This window comes from Lutjanus erythropterus, chromosome 3 (assembly GCF_056507025.1).
Source record: "Lutjanus erythropterus isolate fLutEry1 chromosome 3, fLutEry1.hap2, whole genome shotgun sequence".
Lineage (NCBI taxonomy): Eukaryota > Metazoa > Chordata > Actinopteri > Lutjaniformes > Lutjanidae > Lutjanus > Lutjanus erythropterus.
The window spans coordinates 29340998-29355060 of NC_139319.1; the positions used below are offsets into that span (position 1 = coordinate 29340998).

The 14063-nt window shown below is 36.7% G+C and overlaps 1 pseudogene across 1 annotated transcript; it reads right to left on the reverse strand.

Moving 5' to 3' along the window:
• Window positions 1-1719: 1719 nt before the first annotated feature.
• On the reverse strand, window positions 1720-12010 carry LOC146330214 (excitatory amino acid transporter 3-like; annotated as a pseudogene). Its single transcript, XR_014769795.1, has 13 exons — window positions 11881-12010; window positions 9959-10099; window positions 8130-8222; window positions 7408-7519; window positions 6286-6328; window positions 6127-6189; window positions 5821-6002; window positions 4848-4955; window positions 4297-4419; window positions 4010-4204; window positions 3722-3856; window positions 2183-2299; window positions 1720-1934 (listed from the first exon to the last, which is right to left on the reverse strand). The product of XR_014769795.1 is annotated as an excitatory amino acid transporter 3-like (transcript).
• Window positions 12011-14063: the final 2053 nt, after the last annotated feature.

Sequence of the window (14063 nt, forward strand, 5' to 3'; positions counted from 1 at the left end):
TCTTCGTTGCATCAGACAAAGGAAATGAGTTTCAGGTGTCTATATTTCCCAAATGGCAAACATAATCGCTAAGTATCAGCATTGTTTTTGATCAGTGGACAAAAACAGGTATCTCAGGATGATGATGATGATGATGATGATCCTGCAATATCTTTTCTAATTTTATTCCCTGTTTTTATTTTATGGGACTTTTGATTTTAGGTAAAAAATAATTTAAAAAAAATAGTATTTTATTTGTGAAGGCGAAAGAGATGCAACAATGGTCACTGACTGGACTTGAATGGAGGGCACTCATGGTCAGCATTCAAAATTATGAGGACGCCCAATATTACAGTTGCAATAAAAATAGTTTGTTTGAAATTTCCCTAATTTTACTAAATTAAAAAACACTTTAAATGTATTTACATTATCAGTCGAAAGTTTGGACACATCTTCTCATTCAATATATTTTTTATTTTTATTATTTGTTGACAATAATACTGGAATTATATGGACTCATGTAGAAAGTTATTATTTTTTGTTTTTTAAGAATCTTAAATCTTTTGATTTTCATGGTCTTATATATTATCTTATCCTATAGGTGTACAAAAGTTTTTTGCTCTTTGATATTTTAGAATCTTTATTTAGCCACCTTTTGCTTTGATGACAGCTTTGCACATTGTTAATATAATGGGAAGCATTTCTTTTAAAAAAAAAATAAAGAAAATACAATGAATGAGAGATGTGTCCAAACATCTGTGTCTACAACCTGCGGCTCTGGAGCCACACGTGGCTCTTTTGCCTCTCTCCAGTCTTCCCTGGGGTTTGGCAAAACAATTAAAATGGAAATACATGAATTTATCATTTTAATTTTCACGTATAATTGTTGCAGGCCTAACGTGATTCTTACATCCAGTTGTAAGAATGTGTAGCCTACACGTCAAAGATTTTTTTTTTTAATACGCGCTTGATAGCCTCTACTGCTCAGCGCCTTTTCCTCTATCCTCTGCAGCCCACCCAAACCTTTAATCACAACTCTTGTACCAATGATGAGATATAAAATACATTACAGTGTTGATGTGACAGGTCACAAATACAGTGTAACACCTGTTAAACTAGGTCAGGTAATTTCAAACATACAAAATTGAAACTTAAAAACGTTTATTTATTTTCCATGACCTCTCAAGGCCAAAATGTCTAATCTTAATAGTTGCTAAGGCTAGTCAAATGAGTCAAACAAATGAATGTCAAATCTAAAAGAAGGAAAATATATAACCCCCAGTATAGACTGTGTTTTTGGTTCTCAATGACATTAAAGTGCATCTCACTCCCAGTCCTCTCAGGCATAAAATACATGACTGCAGTTTCTTAACTATTTATTTACCAATAAACAATGAAATACATTCTGTTCAATCCAATTACATCAATTCAACTCATCCAGTACATCTATTCAATTCAAGAGAATTCAGTTCAACAACTACAGAACATCTGTTACATCATGAAATTCAAATAACTAGATGCGGTATCTATTCAAAAATTCTATTCAGTTCAAAAACCACATCAATCACATCCATTGCTACACTGTACATCCATAACAAAAACACAAAATGAAGAAAATGAGATTTAAAACAAGTCAAATCATTACAAATAATAACAAATTAAAGAGATTTTTTTGGCACTCAAGTTCTTTTTCAAAAAGTTATCTGTCTTAGTTAAGACAGTGAAGTGTCTGAGCTGACACTACACATAGTCGTCATCACTGTTGTGGACTGACAGATAACCTAATGGGCTGCGCAGGATCTCAAAACCAGAGTCCTCACTGGACCGGTTCTCACCCTGGGTGTGTTCCTCTGCATCACTGTCACTGTAGCTCATAGAAGCTGTCGTTATCAGAGTTCTGGTCGCTGATGTGGATCTCATTTAGGGCAAGGCCCTCAGCATCACTGGTCCTCATCCTATCCAGGCAAATCACAACATGGTCATCAAAGGTGTGAGACAAACTGTACAAAGACCAGAGTGTCCCATCTCTGTATGACATGCATGTGACTAAGATCAGCATATCAGATTTTTTTAGAGAGCAGATTTCTTCTGCTCCATCCTGCTACTAATGAACTTCATTCTTCCTGGGAATAATCATTTGCATCACATCAGAAAATGTAAAAAAAAACAAAAAAAAAAACACTGAGGCTATCTAGACTTGTACCGTATCATCTCCTGTTCTTGCACATCCATTTCTTCCAGTTCTTCTTTTGACAGATGGTGAACAATTGCCACGCCAATGCAGTCTGCCTTGACATTGATCACAGTGTTGAATCGGTCCCTGGAATAAACAAACATCAAACTTTAAAAGCAGTGGTCAAATGCTTCTCTACACTGATTTAGTTAGTTTGTTTTGATTCTTTATATTTCTAAAATGTTGTCTCTTTACAACTGAGCCAGCTGCACCAGCTCTTCAAACTTACCCTACTTGTAATATAAGTGTTTACTACATGTAGATTGAAAACAGGTTCCACCACACAAACTAACTCTTAGTTTAGCTGCTTCCTAATAATAACTGCCAGGTGCAGTTGTTGAGCAGACAAAACTTACATTAGCTTGCTAATATATGAGCCATTTACAATGAAGAATCATATGAACTGGTCGACATATCTGAGCTGACACATGATCAAAATTCAAATTAATATTGATTTTAACTTTGAAGATTACATTTCCAGTAGTGAAGGACACACTCAGATCCTTCATATAAATAAATAAAAGTACTTATAGCACTGTAAAATTGCTACATTTCAAGTCCTGCGTTAAGCTCATAGGGTGGTTTATGAGAAAAAAAAAAGAAAACAGTGAGACTTGCCCATCACAATCACCCTGAGCTCAACATGAGGCCTTCACATTGTTTATAAAACTAAACTGAAATAAAATAAAATAATTAAAACAGTTTAAAATGGTTACAAGGAAAGAACAGCATTTTTCATGAAATGTTGCTTTGTTAATTATACTGTTGGACAAGATTATGATTAACAATACATTGTATTTCACAAACTATTCATGCTGTTTTGTATGAGAAATCTAAATTTGTGAAGTAACTGAAGCCTTCAAATAGTTCTAGTTAATTCTAAACTGCATCAATACTACAAACTGTGAAAGACATGATTACATACACAACACAGTAGTAAGTTGTATCTCATTTAAGTTAGGTTATACTTCATGATGCTGCAGTGACTTCCAGTTTACATGGGTGATTTCTTTTGACTGGATGGTGCTACAGATGTTTCTTTGGTACCAACAATCCAGTGCCCAGTTACATTGACTGGTCTTTATATAGCCTGGTGCTATGACAGTCTTCATTAAGACCAGTCTTTAGAATGGATTTTACCTTGGTTGCAGTAGCCAGTTTATTTTTGGTGTCATTAGGAAAAAAGTCCACCCCAAACTAACAATAAAGTCTAATGTAGTTCAAGTTCTGAGAAAAAATTAGGCGAAAAAACAGCCAGATGTCAACTATCATATCATACAATTTTTACAACTGATATATGATCAATAATTCCAAAAGGGGCCAAATGTACAATAATTTTGCCATTTCAATAAACCCCCACTAAAACCAGCATATCAGCACTGCACTGATTTTAGCAGCTGGTAAAGCAGTGGCAGATTCTGTAGATCTGGGGCTTTTGTTTTGTAGCTGTACTCTATTCCTCAGACAGTCTGTATCAGTTTCAAGTTGTAAACAACAGATGAAACGTACAGGAACCACTCTATAACCATCAGAATGGAGGCATCCTTCGTAGGCAAACCAACCGCAGTCAGAACAAAGAGTGTGGTCACTGCTCCTGTGGCTGGGATCCCTGCAGCTCCGACACTGGACACTGTTGCTGTCACACTGCAGATCAAATACAGATACTGGAGTCCTCAGTAGTTTATTTAAGACACTAATATAAAACTGTACCAGGCATTATTAAAGTCACTTTCTCCTCAAGTATTATATACTTTTAATCAATGTTAACACTTATGATGAACAAAAAGAATGGCTTACGTAAGGGTAATTAACTGGCTGAAGTCCAGATAGATGTGGTTCAGCTGGGCAATGAACATTACTGCCACCACTTCATAAAGGGCAGTTCCATTCATGTTGAGGTTGGTTGCGATGGGCAGCATGAAGCGAGTGATTCTTTTGTCCAGCTTGAGATGCATCTCACAGCACTGGAATGTGATTGGCAGTGTGGCGGAGCTTGGAGAAACACAATGCACCCTTTGTTAGTGCACTACTCATATGAAAAAATGGTAAATGTTACCTAGCTCTACACTGTTGCATAATCTTACCTGGACGAGATGATCAGTGCAGTCAGTAAGGCAGGAAAAACCCCCCTGATAACAGTGAAGGGGTTACGTCTCACGCAAAGGAAATAGATCAGTGGTAGAGTGATTGCTGCATGGCTGACAAGCCTGAAACATACAGCAAATGCATAATCAATATTAGGGATTTAACAATACTAAAAACTAAAAAAAAAGAATACCATAATGAAAAGTCAAACAAAGAATGTCGATGTTGATGACCGATGTGTACAGCATTTTCTGTTTATATAAAGCTATTTTTTCCTTTAACTGAAAGTGCCTCTGCTTTCTTTCCTTAATAAAATAAAATTTAATTAAAGAAGCCAGCCATGACACAAGCATGTACAAAAAAGGCATGAGTTGTCTTTGACAATTAATGTTTGAATGATGTATGTATGATTGCAAAACAAAAACAATCCTAATCATTACTGATTGAATCACATACTGTCAAAAAAACTGTCAGTGTATCACTAGTTGCTTATAAGATTGCTAAATGTAGAACCAAAACACCACTTTGACAAGAGGAAAGGTGAACATACCCGAGAAGAACCACAAACACAAACTTTCCAAGTTTGTAGATGGTTTCCCAGTCGTGAACCTCAACAACATGGCTGGCGATCATGAACAGCATTCCAAGCGGCAAGTAGCTGGAAAGAAAACCATGAGTTGAGAAAAATCATGTAAATGCTAACTTAGTTAAAGAAATCAGGTATGATTCTCTCATTTTAGACAATGACAGAAATCCAAGGTGATTATGAATACATATTGTTGTACACCAACTTGGAAAATGATCTGAAATCCTGTTAGAACACAAGTACCATTTACCAGGGGTACAGGAGTGAAAGACACTGCCATGTTTTGTCAGAAATACAATTTTACAATTTCTAATGGTAATACTGTGACCAATGACTGTATATAAAATGGATTTCATAAGACCTCTGTCAAAGTGAAGCCAAAGCATCTTGATCGCCCTCTGGTGCACGGCTGCAGCACAGGTCGTAAACCCAGCCCAGACATGGCCCAAACTAAAATATTAAAGTACGTCTCAAATATTTTTTTTTTTTCCCCAAGCATGGTTTCTGTCATTTTAGGTAGTTCTTATCATGCTGAAGTGTTTGTTTTTCTGATCAGTTTGGTTTTAATTAATTATTTGATATTATAAAAATGGGGTTTTGCCATGACTGACAGCAAAGCTCTGCTCGCAATTGAGTCACATAAACTCAATACTGTGGCTCCGACACTGGTCACTACTGCACAGACTCTGGCTCCAAATGACTACACCAGCACAAGATGGTCGTGCTCCTATCCTGGATATTTTGGCCTCAGTGTTGGAGGAAGTGGAGTTGTGTTGTCCATTTTTATTTACTCTCATTGACTGTGACCAGAATAAACCACATATCTGTACTACATTCAGTGTTTTAGCAGAAACACTCACGTCAAATTATGGGATGTGTACTATACTTCTAAATATTTTCCTTGGAGAAAATGGTATGGTATGGTGTTCCACCTTACCCCAGTATCAAGCTGACCAAATATTTTGCGACCTCGTTGATTTCAGTGAAGAGGATGACAAGGACTTTCCCTTGTTCTCCCATTGCACTGAGGATCACACCAAAAAAGAAAGACCAGGTTATCAGGCCCAGTAGGTTGACTCCTTCAACATAAAGCGCGACCCATCGCACTTCCGTCCCATTCTGTAACAAGACCAGAACCTTATTAGGATTAATGATCTGAGAGCAACTTCACACATCTATGATGATCACTGCAAATGTAAACTCCACAAAATAATCTTCATAGTGACAATGGAAAAATATTTACCGTTTCCAGGGAAGAGTTTTGCTCAGCTTCTTCAGTCTCAATCTCCATCCTCTCAGTCTTGTACTACAATAAAAAAAATAGTGTTCACAACATAAATATCACACAGAAAGAGATTAAATAGGTAGTATATACTGTAGTATGCCTTAATGGAAAACGCACCTGTCGAAAGGTAGCCGCAATCAAGTTTGATGGGATCATGTTCCTTTAAACAATACACAAAAGTCACAGCAGCGGTTAGCTTTTGGAAAACCACACAAGAAATGTTGCTTTATCAGGGATATGATTCATTTTACCGATTTTTTACAGATTAAATCATGGTTTAATTTAAATTAACTTAACTCTACACCTAGATTAAATTTATTGCTGTTGCACCAAACTCTGTGACCCAGTGTTAATTTTAAACTTACATTTGAAGAAGTTTACTTTTAAAATAACTGTCTACTTGAGATTCATTAATTCATTATCTGTTACCACTTATTTTTGAGGAGTCGCTGGGGGGAAAACCTATCCCAGCTGATATTTGGTGAGGACAGGTCTCCAGTTCACAGGGCTGACACATTAAGACAAACAGCCATTCACACATTCACATTCACACCTACAGACAATTTAGAGTCAGTCAGAGTGGGAAGAAGTCAGTGTACTCAGAGAAAACCCAGGCAGACATGGGGAGAACATGCAAACTCTGAACAGAAAGGCCCTGCCCCATCAAGCTAAGGGACAGACTCAACCCAATTGAGTTTCATGATGCGTCTCTTCTTCCATTCAATTCAGCTGATATGTTAAATAGTCTCTTTTGTCTATTTCTTAATCCACTACTATTTGGCCAACAATTCAGTTGATATTTTTTTTCTCAAAGGAGGAGAAATTAGAGCCTCTCGGTCGAGTCATCACGAGTAGGCTAACTTGACAGATTATTTTTTTTATCTTAACATTGTTAAGGAATACAGTTTTCTGCCCTTGTTTATACTTACTAGGTCCAGACAGTAGGCTTTTTTTACATTTGGGCGAGCAAGCATCTCCATATGGATTAAACTATGGATTATCCATGTGGACTAATTTTGATTTATGCTGATAAACTTCAATTTACTTATCTTAATTTTATTAATTTTATTTTAATGTATTTAACACAGTTAAATTGGATATTTTAATTTTGTTGGTGCAACCTAGTTAAAAAGAATATAACTGATTTGAATTTTTTATTTAGATGCTCCAGCACTTTCTGAAATTGCACTGACAGCAGAGAAAACAGGAATTATGTCCGACTACACACTTTGCTCTCACCTCACTACATCCATCAAGGCATCGGCAGTGGAGGAAGCCTCTTCATCTACTATCTCATCTGAGATAACAGCATGAGAAAGTCCTGGCTTGATTGCCAGGGCCAAGGTTAAGCCTGCAACACATAATCCAGGGTTGGACATAACAAGCAAAAAAACCTTTTTCATATAAAGTATGAGCACAGTTCTACACAGCTGCTTGATTAAAATGTCATTCTGGACTGACTAGGGAATACTACAACTACTGTGAATTTTACAACAAAGTTACAAATCCTTTATATGGAATATAACTTTGAAAAGCGACAAATAATAAAACAACAACCAACAAAACTGGTATCCAGTCACATTTTGATCAAGTATATTTGAACTTGAAAACAATAGATATCTTTTTAAAGGAAAACACATAATTCTCAGTATTATATCTACGTAACATCTGGATAGGAAATGACAGCTGGCTAAACCTTAACTATTCAATCTCCTGTTACCAATACTCAGATATCCTGATATCCCAACTAATAAGAATAAAATCCTGTCATCTGATTAAATCATAATACAAACCACAAGCATTTTAAAACTGCGTCTGTGGCACCATTAATGTGTGAGACATTAAACTACATCATTCCTATTGGTATTAAAGTTTACACATTAAATTGCCTCAGGTCATATATGTAGATCAATAAAAGGGAGATCTTTCAAAATAAAACTGATGTACACTATTTCTCTCACCAACAAGCACAGCCAGAAGAGTGGTGGAGATGATGTATGCTGCTACACGTGCAGCAATTCTTCTGGAGGTGCAGGCATTCAGACTGGAGACCCCTATAAAAAAAACAACATAACAATTAATAAATTCATTAGAACTTCAAAAGAAAATTATTTTGATACAATTTATTGTTTCAGTCTTTTTTCAAGCAAAAATATCCAAGATTTGCATTCTGGATTCTGGATGAAAGGAATAAGAAGTAAGCTGGGGGGGGGGGGGGGGGGTGAGTGAGGGAGCACAGATTTAACGATCAGCAGATGGATTTATTAGCACTTTAGATTTTGAAATCACATCTTCTATCATAAAATTCTGTGGTTGGTTCATTTGCTTTCACACCACAAATTAACTGCACCAGAATTCGCTTGGAACCGCACTGAGACTCACCTTTTCAGGCAGACTCAGTCCGGTTGTTTGGTCAGCACCAGTGTTCAACCGACAGCTTTCACACCAGCCCAAACGAACCGCACTAAAAGGACAAACGGACCACGGTCTGTTTTAACCGAACCAAACAAGGTAGGTGTGAAAACGGGAGATTCTACTGCAGAAAGAAAATGTTGCCCAAGGCGCCTGGGGGGCTCATAGCACACGCCCCATGTATGGAGGCTGTGAGTCCTCTGCAGCGGCTATGGTTTCAAGTCCAACCTGCGGCCCTTTGCTGTGTGTCATTTGCCACAGTTTTGGTTTAGTCTATATGCCATTAGCCCATTCCTCTTTATACTGAATAAGCACTGATTCTCTGAACTTACCAGTGTTCATCTTTTCATTATTAAGAAATGCCTCACCAAACCCAAGATATAAAACAATGTGCACACACCTCTTGATCAGGACCCATATAAACATCTTTCTTCTCAGTCTATTTTCTTCCATATCAAGTAAGCGAAGCCATAACTGGCACATACATATCTTCCAACGAGCTTCACATGGTTCCCAACCCATGTCCCCCAATAAAGCCAACTTTGCATGCATGTGTGATTTACACATTCTATTTGATGTGTTTGTAGACAGTAAAAAGCATGTAATTGTGACTTGTGTTTAGCAAAGGTTCTCAAGATAGAAGGATACAACTACTGTTTAGGATTAAAGGAGCAATATGTAACACCCTTGTGTTAAAATTGAGTACTGAAGTCCAAATAAGTTGGATGCTTGCAGGCTGCAGAGACACTGGAAACAAACACAATTTGAGCACATTATATTTCGACAATAGCAACAATAACAAAGATGAGTACTCCACTGTAAGTTGATCAGCTGTTTATAATTCTAAATTGTTTGTCAATGTTAAGCTAGCCCGTTATCCTGACAACAGTGCTCCGAAAATACACACTGGAGTTCAGTGACTGCCTGCCTCACTGTCGGCCAGACTCCATTAACATATTACTCAGTCTAACTGTTATAAATATTTACTCCTTCTAAAAGAATACTAATGATTTCTTACAACTCATAAACAAACACGGTTAACATTCTGTATGGTTTTTTGCTAATTCTACAGTGAATAAACATGAGACCATGAAATAAAAACACATGGTCCAGCCCAGAATGGAAAAAAGAGAACATACTAGCTGAAGCATTATTGATGGAGAAGTCAGTATTTCAACTTCAACTTAACATTTTTCCTTAATCTCTGATGACATACCATGGTCATTTTATGATTCATTAAAGTAAATATATTAAACATTTCACCTTTAATAAGCTTAAACTTGCGAACCCATCAGTATGTTTCTTTGAAACTTTGCATGCATAACACATATAACCTAATGTAACAGTTAACAGTGTAAGAAATACTCCTGTGGCTGACCTGTTATCACACTTGTAACAACGAGAGAAACAGTCACAAACTGAAGCATCTGCATGAGGATTTCTCCTGGAAAGCCGATGTAGTATTGGTTGAGTTCAGAGATGGGGACACTGATCTTGAGAATCAAGCCAAGGGCAATACCTGTGAGACATTAAGAAATTTCAGAAATTCAAGTACAGCAAAGGGGCTTGTAATAGAGATAAAACAATGCAGAAACTAGGGATGCACAAGGTGCTTCATTTATAATGTTGTTTTGTCACACATTTTCCTTTATCAAGCAGAATCTGCTATTTGGATGTTGCACTTGGCCAAATTGTGATTTCAATAATATTTTGATTAATTGTGCAGCCCAAGCTAAACCTCAGATATTTTCACAAAAATGGGTTTCATCTTTTCAGCAAACCAGGATGGAAATTCATAGCGCACGTTTAATTCTTCAAAGCCACATTGAATAATAAATCATATTTTGGCTAAGAAATGGATCTTGGATGATTAGATGTATATATGGATGAATGTATACCTCACCAAGGCCACATAATAATATATTCATATCTGATCACTTGGGTTTTTTTTTTTTTTGTTTCTACATTTACTGATATACATGTATAACATAGACTAATTCTGTATTGAACATGTGCAATGTGTGTCCCTGTGCTGAAAATACATTTAGAACAGAAGTGTCAAACGTACGGCCTGCGGTCCACAACAAGCCCACTAAAGGGTCCATTACGGCCCACTGGATGATTTGCAAAATAAAAAAAAATGCAGTCATTAATACCAGACCAGATATGTACATATTGAACATTGTGCCTCAAAACAACATTGGTGGTAGACCAAAATATGATGATTTTTTTTTCTAGACTACTGGTGTGTATTGTTGTTGGCCTACATACAATTAATATCAATCAATAAGCTTTGCATTTATTCAACATGGTTGGTATTTTAAAGCAGCTGTAATGATTTAAACTGTCCACTGGATGGAGGTACTTAACCTGGTGCACCAGATCAGAAGAAGGTATGGGGTCTGGACACTTATACCATCTTTAATTTGTGACCCTGCAATCTTGATACTTTGCAGGCTCCATTTTTGATGAAAAATTCAATTCAGAATCGAAACTGAGTGGTGAGACCAGACAAGAAGAATGAAAAAATACATATGTAAGGACAATTCTCCAGTCAGGTGCTCTGGTGGGTGCTGCACAACAGCTGCCCACTGCTCCTGATACTAGAGTGGGTTAAATGCAGCTCAATCTGAGCATGTAATTGTACTTGGTATGATTGTATAATGTCACAATAAAGTTGGCCTTTACCTTTTCTCTTTAATGTATGGGGTGTTTTCTACTTTACAGCCATCTCAAAAAAAAGTCAAAACACACAATGAGGTGGTTCACAGAACTGTACACATACTCAAATCTTCATATGGCAAAGCAGATTGAAAAAAATGCTCTGATTGCCTAAGCAACATAGGATGGTATTTTTTACAAAAAATATAGCCAACATATCTCAGTTGGTAGAGTATTCGCCCCATGTACTGAGGCTGTCAGTCCTCTGCAGCAGTCGCTGGTTCGATTCCCACCTGTGACCCATTTGCTGCATGTCATTACCCTTCTCTCTGCCCCCTTTCCTGTCATATATTCAGCTGTCCCTATCCAAAATAAAGGCAAAAAGCGCCCCCCCCCCCCAAAAAAAGTAAAAAATCAGTAGTTTTGTCATCCACATGAATTTGTTTTGGTTTAAAATTAAAGCTTTGACTCCAGTTTCACTTCACTTTCATGTCACTTAAAGTCTTCCACTAGCTAACGGTCATCGTATCAACTCTTCCAAGTTAACTTTACGTTAGATAACTTTTAACGGTACACAAACCAAGTAGCTAACTTAGCTAAACTAACGTTAACTCGTAGCTAGCTAGCTGTTAAACTTACCCAGGGCAACAGCAGAAAGACTTGAAGCCAGAAATTTATTGTTCATAATGTAGTTCCGGCATCTCCTCAGGCCGCCACAGCAGCCTCTGGAGCCTGTAATGTTGTTTTCCTCTCCCCTCTCCTCGTCCATCTTTATGCACTCCAGTCGGCTTAAAGCCAACTAAGTGACATCTGTTGTAGTTTATATTGACAGCATTATCAAAATACTATCTCAGTGAACAGATGTCTGTTTTTCTTTTCTTTCCTTTCTAGTGTTTTGGGTCAAAATCGATTTTGATTTGAACGTTATCAGATCACCATGACAACATATGATATGAATCACGTGACCTACGAAGAACTATCTGACCTTTTATACTCTATCTATCTATCTATCTATCTATCTATCTATCTATCTATCTATGAGGTTGGGAGATTTACTTTAAAAATGTATTCTGATACAGTTACTAAATACGTATTAAAAAATGTAGTCAAACCTAGACCAATCCAATATTAAAGCAATGTAACTGGATTACTTTACGTTATTTTTGGATTACCTCAATATAAAATATGGTGAAATTGTTTTAGGGCTGCATCTAACAATTATTTTCATCATTGATTAAATGGTTGATTATATTCTCAGTTAGTTGTTTGGTCCATGAAATGTCAGAAAATGGTGAAAACATGTTGATAATATCTCCAGATGATGTCCTCAAATGTCTTAATTTGACCAGAACTCAAAAATATTCAGTTTACTGTCTGAGAGGAGTAAAGAAACTAGAAAATATTCACATTTAAGAAGCTGGAATCAGAGAATTTTTACTTATTTAATTACAAAATTGCTCAAACTGATTAAACTAGGTGCAGAATTTCATAGTCAGTTAATGATAGATTAATCGTTTGTTGTCAGGTTTATTGTCCAGCTGTCCATCTGTCTATCTTGGTGGAAAGCAGTAGCTACAGTGGTGGAGTTTTTAGTAAAAAAAAAAAAAAAATCATTGTGTGCAACTTTATACTTCTACTCCACAACATCTCAGAGGCAAATATTGTCATTTTAACTCCACCACATTTGACTGACAGTTCTACTTTTCAGATTACAAGTTTTAGTGTCCAGTTAAAATCATGTATCTCCACATGTGTTGATTTTGAGTTTGAATGTTTGTGATAAAATGTGTCCCATGATGTGTGGGTTAAAAAAATCCTCTATTTACTTCTTAAGATAAATTAACAATATAAACCCCCTCTTGGGTCAGATGGAAAATGCATCATCTCAAAGCTGGGCTGTTTTTCTGACACTGTGAAAAGTATTTAGAGATATGTGGTTCTCATAGGACAGCAATGCTGCAAACATATGATGAGCTTAGAGAATATGATGGGTTGGTATTAAGGGAACTGCCCTTCAACTGCTGCACTCTTACCTGTCTAATAGAACCAGTTCAGTCATGTTATCAAATGTATGTTCCTCTGTCACTCAGATTAACTGTGGTGTTCTGCAAGGGTCCATCCTCGGCCCTCGGCTGTTTTCAATCTAAATGCTCCCTCTGAACCAGATCATTGTAAACCATGGTATCTCCCATCACTGTTGTGTGGATGATACACAGTTATATGTCCCCCTACATGAATGCTTCATGCTTGCCTCAATGATATAAAATGTTGGATGTCACTAAATTTTTAAACTTAATGATGATAAATCTGAGGTCTTAATAGTAGGTCAAATACACCCCACGAGCCCACCTCTCAGCAAACCTGGCTCTCTTAATCCAAATGTTAAGCAGACTGCAAAAAATCTTGGTGTGATTTTTGATGCGGACCTTGGTTTTGAGGCTCATGTTAAAAGTGTGGTCCAGTCTTGCTTTTATCAGCTCAAAAAAATCTCAAAGATAAGATCTTTCTTGTCCTCTACTGATTTGCACAAAATTATTCACACTTTTATTTGTTCTAGATTAGATTACTGCGATGCACTTTGGCACATTTACTGTGCACTACAATTTTGAGATATTCTCACTTTTCTTGTGATACTCTTCTTGTACACATAGAAATATAGTACTTTTTGCTCTATTATTTTTTTCTGATGGTTGGTAGGACTTTGAAGACTTTTTCACCAAAATTCCTGTAACCCTTTTTGTACAGCACACCTCATTCTCAATAGTAAGGCTCTATCTATTGGATGGTGGGTTTCTGCAACTGTGGTCCACTCAGTACTCTGG